Genomic DNA, 7,500 nt, shown 5'->3' with positions numbered 1-7,500 from the left:
AGTTCATAATGAGAAAGTATAAGGCTATAACATAAATAATAACGTTGAAATATGTTAAAAATCATTAAAGAAAGATAATGAGGATAATTCCAGTGTTCCAACGTGTGAACAAAGTCTCTATAGGATTCCTGCTAATGCCACTCCTGCAGCCAATGGACATGTCCACTTTAGGTATAACGCCAGGAACCGCTTGTGGATTTGACAGCTCCGACGCGGTTCCACAAACAGCCACCGTCTAAACACCAGTTATGCCGGGGGTATAGGCTGTCGGCTGAACCTGATTGAATCGAGCCCCGTTAATCTGATTGTTCCCTATCTACAGTTATTGTCCTCTGTGATGACAACATACTGTGACTCTGTCTATCTGTCTGTATTATATTATGTCAAAGCCATGTGATTATTATCTGGTTAGATTGGCCTGATATTATCGATGGCTGGGGAAAACGAACAATCGCTGCAATAAGTAGGCGTGGCAGTACAAATGAGATTATAGGCTAGGGTTTATTGCCTATTAATTCACACAGAGGATATTATTAGGTGATTTTACATCTGCATTACTTGCTGTTTGGGGTTTTAGGCTGGGTTTCTGTACAGCACTTTGTGACATCAGCTGATGTAAGAAGGGCTTTATAAATACATTTGATTGATTTGATTGAATTATGAATGTATCCCAAATGGCCCCCTATTCCCAACATAGTGCACTACATTTAAGCATAAGGCTCTGGGTCAAAAGTAGTGCACTATACAGGGAATAGGGTCCACTAGCCTGGTCAAAAGTAGTGCACTATACAGGGAATAGGGTCCACTAGCCTGGTCAAAAGTAGTGCACTATACAGGGAATAGGGTCCACTAGCCTGGTCAAAAGTAGTGCACTATACAGGGAATAGGGTGCACTAGTCTGGTCAAAAGTAGTGCACTTTACAGGGAATAGGGTGCACTAGCCTGGTCAAAAGTAGTGCACTATACAGGGAATAGGGTCCACTAGCCTGGTCAAAAGTAGTGCACTATACAGTGAATAGGGTGCACTAGCCTGGTCAAAAGTAGTGCACTATACAGGGAATAGGGTCCACTAGCCTGGTCAAAGGTAGTGCACTATACAGGGAATAGGGTGCACTAGCCTGGTCAAAAGTAGTGCACTATACAGGGAATAGGGTGCACTAGCCTGGTCAAAAGTAGTGCACTATACAGGGAATAGGGTACAATGTGTTTGATGCAGAGGATATGTTATGACACGATCCTAGAGATGTACTGGGTAGGCCGGCTTGTTCCAAACCAGAGTGAGGCTTGTTCCAAACCAGAGTGAGGCTTGTTCCAAACCAGAGTGAGGTTTGTTCCAAACCAGAGTGAGGCTTGTTCCAAACCAGAGTGAGGCTTATTCCAAACCAGAGTGAGACTTGTTTCCAAACCAGAGTGAGGCTTGTTCCAAACCAGAGTGAGGCTTGTTCCAAACCAGAGTGAGGCTTGTTCCAAACCAGAGTGAGGCTTGTTCCAAACCAGAGTGAGGCTTGTTCCAAACCAGAGTGAGGCTTGTTCCAAACCAGAGTGAGGCTTGTTCCAAACCAGAGTGAGGCTTGTTCCAAACCAGAGTGTGGCTTGTTCCAAACCAGAGTGTGAGGCTTGTTCCAAACCAGAGTGAGGTTTGTTCCAAACCAGAGTGAGGCTTGTTCCAAACCAGAGTGAGGCTTGTTCCAAACCAGAGTGAGGCTTGTTCCAAACCAGAGTGAGGCTTGTTCCAAACCAGAGTGAGGTTTGTTCCAAACCAGAGTGAGGCTTGTTCCAAACCAGTGTGAGTCTTTTTTTTAGCATGACGTGATTATTGGCCAAATGTAGCGTCCTTGTTTATTTCAAATGACTTGATTTATTCATAGGCAAACGCCAACACACACACACACACACACACACACACACACACACACACACACACACCACACACACACACACACACACACACACACACACACACACACACACACACAGCTAATGCAATTAACTAGCTAGCCACTACAAATGAACTGACATGGGCTCTTACAGGGACCAAACTGTACAGACAGAAAGTATTTTCTTCCCTGGTTATAATTCCAGCTGTTATGCGTTGTGACTGTAATTTATAATCAACATTTTATTTGCATAATTGCAGCTGCTCCTCTTGCATGCAGTCATATGTGATCAAAGATATCTACATCTCTAAAGAACAGCCAGGCTCTCTCTCTCTCTCTCTCTCACTCTCTCTCTCTTTAAATTATCTTTCTCTCTCTGTCTTTTCTCTCTCCTCTCCTCCCTCCCTCCCTCCCTCCCTCCCTCCCTCCCTCCCTCCCTCCCTCCCTCCCTCCCTCCCTCCCTCCCTCCCTCCCTCCCCTCTCTCTCTCTTTTTCCTCTCTCTCTTTCCTCTCTCTCTCTCTCTCTCTCTCTCTCTCTCTCTCTCTCTCTCTCTCTCTCTCTCTCTCTCACTCTCTCTCTCTCTCTTTCATTCTCTCTATTTTTATCTCACGCTATCGATGTATGTTTGTAAATTGTTGGTGCGGGGGAGCGTGTAAATGTGGTGTTTTGAGTGCAATGAGGATGTCTGACTAAAGTAAGACAACAAAGTCAAAACTCTATCTCTCTCTCTCTGTCTCTCTCTCTTGCTCTATTTCGGACCTCTTCGCCCTTTCATGATTCCATGCCCTAAAGGGCTCCTTTCCTCAGCCCTCCCTCCTTCCCTCTTTTTTTCCACTTGGCGTCTTCTTGTCCTCTTTTATTTGATGTGGTCTATTTGTGTGTTCTCTCCAGCATCACATTCAGCCAAGCATATCCCTCAGTGTCAATTATCATTAGGACTGTTTTATACACCCTTTCTCTCTCTCTCTCTCCAAACCCTTTATCTCTCCCCTCTTCCCCCTCTATCTCCGTCTCTCTCTCCAAACCCTTTATCTCTCTCTGTCTCTCTCCCTCTTTCTATATATATCCCTCTCTCCATCTCCCTCCCTTCCTCTATCTTTCCCTCTCCCCTCTATCTCCGTCTCTCTTTCTCTCTCTTTCTCTCTCTCTCTACCCCTCCTTCCCACTCCCTCTCTCTCTCTCCCTCCCTCTATCTCTCCCTCTCCCTCTCCCCTTCTTTCCCTCCCTCCTCTTCCTCTCCCTCTCTCTCCCCCTTCTCACAAACCAATACCCAGACACTCTTCTCTCCAGACAGACTGCTGCATCATAGTGGTCATTTTAAGTGCATAAATACAAAGTATTTAATAGCTCTTAAACCGTTGAGCCAAATCCATTATGAGGTGTACCTATAATGTGTATCCCAAATAGCACCCTATTCCCTATATAGGGCACTACTTTTATAGAACCCTATTCCCTATATAGGGCACTACTTTTATAGAACCCTATTCCCTATATAGTGCACTACTTTAGAACAGGGCCCATAGAGCTCTGGTTAAAAGTTGTGCCCTATATAGGAAATATGGTGCCATTGGGGACACAACTATTCAAACCCCACAGTTGTTGAGTGTAAAAACCAGTTGATTGTTGGGCAGAAGCTAGCTCGTCTTCATGAGACTGTTGATGGAGAGAGGAGGAGGGGAGAGAGGAGGAGAGAGGAGGAGAGAGGAGAGGAGGAGAGGAGGAGAGGAGAGAGGAGAGGAGGAGAGAGTGTTGGGTGGTAGCTAGCTCCTCTTCCTGACACAGTTGATGAGGAGAGGAGAGGACAGAGGAGGAGAGGAGGAGGAAAGGAGAGGAGGAGAGGAGAGAGTGTTGGATGGTAGCTAGCTCCTCTTCCTGACACCGGAGAGGAGGAGAGAGGAGGAGGAGAGAGGAGGAGAGAGGAGGAGAGAGGAGGAGAGAGGAGGAGAGAGGAGGAGAGAGGTGGAGAGGACAGAGGAGAGGACAGAGGAGAGAGTGTTGGGTGGTAGCTAGCTCCTCTTCTTGACACCGTTGAGGAGGAGGAGAGGAGGAGGAAAGGAGAGGAGGAGAGGAGGAGGAAAGGAGAGGACAGAGGAGAGAGTGTTGGGTGGTAGCTAGCTCCTCTTCTTGACACCGTTGAGGAGGAGGAAAGGAGAGGAGGAGAGGAGGAGGAAAGGAGAGGACAGAGGAGAGGAGAGAGTGTTGGGTGGTAGCTAGCCCATCTTCTTGACACCGTTGAGGAGGAGTAGAGGAGGAGGAAAGGAGAGGACAGAGGAGAGAGTGTTGGGTGGTAGCTAGCTCCTCTTCCTGACACAGTTGATGAGGAGAGGAGAGGACAGAGGAGGAGAGGAGGAGGAAAGGAGAGGAGGAGAGGAGGAAAGGAGAGGAGGAGAGGAGAGAGTGTTGGATGGTAGCTAGCTCCTCTTCCTGACACCGGAGAGGAGGAGAGAGGAGGAGGAAAGAGGAGGAGAGAGGAGGAGAGAGGAGGAGAGGACAGAGGAGAGGACAGAGGAGAGAGTGTTGGGTGGTAGCTAGCTCCTCTTCTTGACACCGTTGAGGAGGAGGAGAGGAGGAGGAAAGGAGAGGAGGAGAGGAGGAGGAAAGGAGAGGACAGAGGAGAGAGTGTTGGGTGGTAGCTAGCTCCTCTTCTTGACACCGTTGAGGAGGAGGAGAGGAGGAGGAAAGGAGAGGAGGAGAGGAGGAGGAAAGGAGAGGACAGAGGAGAGGAGAGAGTGTTGGGTGGTAGCTAGCTCCTCTTCTTGACACCGTTGAGGAGGAGGAGAGGAGGAGGAAAGGAGAGGAGGAGAGGAGGAGGAAAGGAGAGGACAGAGGAGAGGAGAGAGTGTTGGGTGGTAGCTAGCTCCTCTTCTTGACACCGTTGAGGAGGAGTAGAGGCGGAGGAAAGGAGAGGACAGAGGAGAGAGTGTTGGGTGGTAGCTATCTCTTCTTCCTGACAATGATGATGTGTTGCTTTGATGCAGCCAGCCCTATTTTACCATAGTGACCGACTGGCTGTTGTAGATGTGACTCATCTCTCTAGCTCCATCGTTTTCTCTCTCTCTCTTTCTTGCTCTGTCTCACTCTCAACCTCTTTCTCTCCCTCTCTGACTCATTTCATTGCTCTCTCTCTGTCCCTCACTCGCTCCTTCTCTCTCTTACTTAATCACCCCCTTTCTTTCTCTCTTACTCTCTCTCTCTCTCCCTCTCTACTCTCCCCTCTCTTTGTCTCGTTCTATTCCTGAGGGTGTAATTTACTCTGCTGTTCCTGTGGCCTATCTGAGCTTTAACAACAAACAAAACATTTACTCTGCTGTTACTGTGGCCTACCTGAGCTTTAACAACAAACAAAACATCTACCGACCATGTAATACCAGGCCACTGTGGTAACAACGCAGTAGCATGGAGAAGCATCTACCAACCATGTAATACCAGGCCACTGTAGTAACAACGCAGTAGAATGGAGAAGCATCTACCAACCATGTAATACCAGGCCACTGTAGTAACAACGCAGTAGCATGGAGAAGCATCTACCAACCATGTAATACCAGGCCACTGTAGTAACAACGCAGTAGCATGGAGAAGCATCTACCAACCATGTAATACCAGGCCACTGTAGTAACAACGCAGTAGAATGGAGAAGCATCTACCAACCATGTAATACCAGGCCACTGTAGTAACAACGCAGTAGCATGGAGAAGCATCTACCAACCATGTAATACCAGGCCACTGTAGTAACAACGCAGTAGCATGGAGAAGCATCTACCAACCATGTAATACCAGGCCACTGTAGTAACAACGCAGTAGCATGGAGAAGCATCTACCAACCATGTAATACCAGGCCACTGTAGTAACAACGCAGTAGCATGGAGAAGCATCTACCAACCATGTAATACCAGGCCACTGTAGTAACAACGCAGTAGCATGGAGAAGATTCTACCAACCATGTAATACCAGGCCACTGTAGTAACAACGCAGTAGCATGGAGAAGCATCTACCAACCATGTAATACCAGGCCACTGTGGTAACAACCACCTTATATTTTACCATTTGGTGTCCAGACAAAACACCTACAGGTAGTCATGCAGTTGGGTGATTGAAAACAGAGGAACAACATGACTAGTTAATGACTACGCTAGTCTCACAGAGGAACAACATGACTAGTTAATGACTAGCTAGTCTCACAGAGGAACAACATGACTAGTTAATGACTAGCTAGTCTCACAGAGGAACAACATGACTAGTTAATGACTAGCTAGTCTCACAGAGGAACAACATGACTAGTTAATGACTAGCTAGTCTCACAGAGGAACAACATGACTAGTTAATGACTAGCTAGTCTCACAGAGGAACAACATGACTAGTTAATGACTAGCTAGTCTCACAGGGGAACAACATGACTAGTTAATGACTAGCTAGTCTCACAGGGGAACAACATGACTAGTTAATGACTAGCTAGTCTCACAGAGGAACAACATGACTAGTTAATGACTAACTAGTCTCACAGAGGAACAACATGACTAGTTAATGACTAGCTAGTCTCACAGAGGAACAACATGACTAGTTAATGACTAGCTAGTCTCACAGAGGAACAACATGACTAGTTAATGACTACCTAGTCTCACAGAGGAACAACATGACTAGTTAATGACTACCTAGTCTCACAGAGGAACAACATGACTAGTTAATGACTAGCTAGTCTCACAGGGGAACAACATGACTAGTTAATGACTAGCTAGTCTCACAGGGGAACAACATGACTAGTTAATGACTAGCTAGTCTCACAGAGGAACAACATGACTAGTTAATGACTAGCTAGTCTCACAGAGGAACAACATGACTAGTTAATGACTAGCTAGTCTCACAGGGGAACAACATGACTAGTTAATGACTAGCTAGTCTCACAGGGGAACAACATGACTAGTTAATGACTACCTAGTCTCACAGGGGAACAACATGACTAGTTAATGACTAGCTAGTCTCACAGAGGAACAACATGACTAGTTAATGACTACCTAGTCTCACAGAGGAACAACATGACTAGTTAATGACTACCTAGTCTCACAGAGGAACAACATGACTAGTTAATGACTAGCTAGTCTCACAGGGGAACAACATGACTAGTTAATGACTAGCTAGTCTCACAGAGGAACAACATGACTAGTTAATGACTAGCTAGTCTCACAGAGGAACAACATGACTAGTTAATGACTAGCTAGTCTCACAGAGGAACAACATGACTAGTTAATGACTACCTAGTCTCACAGGGGAACAACATGACTAGTTAATGACTAGCTAGTCTCACAGAGGAACAACATGACTAGTTAATGACTAGCTAGTCTCACAGGGGAACAACATGACTAGTTAATGACTAGCTAGTCTCACAGAGGAACAACATGACTAGTTAATGACTAGCTAGTCTCACAGAGGAACAACATGACTAGTTAATGACTAGCTAGTCTCACAGAGGAACAACATGACTAGTTAATGACTAGCTAGTCTCACAGAGGAACAACATGACTAGTTAATGACTAGCTAGTCTCACAGAGGAACAACATGACTAGTTAATGACTAGCTAGTCTCACAGGGGAACAACATGACTAGTTAATGACTACCTAGTCTCACAGA

This window comes from Salmo salar, chromosome 16 (genome assembly GCF_965601325.2).
Source record: "Salmo salar chromosome 16, fSalSal1, whole genome shotgun sequence".
In the NCBI taxonomy this organism is placed as follows: domain Eukaryota; kingdom Metazoa; phylum Chordata; class Actinopteri; order Salmoniformes; family Salmonidae; genus Salmo; species Salmo salar.
Note: the sequence above shows the minus strand (reverse complement) of the source record.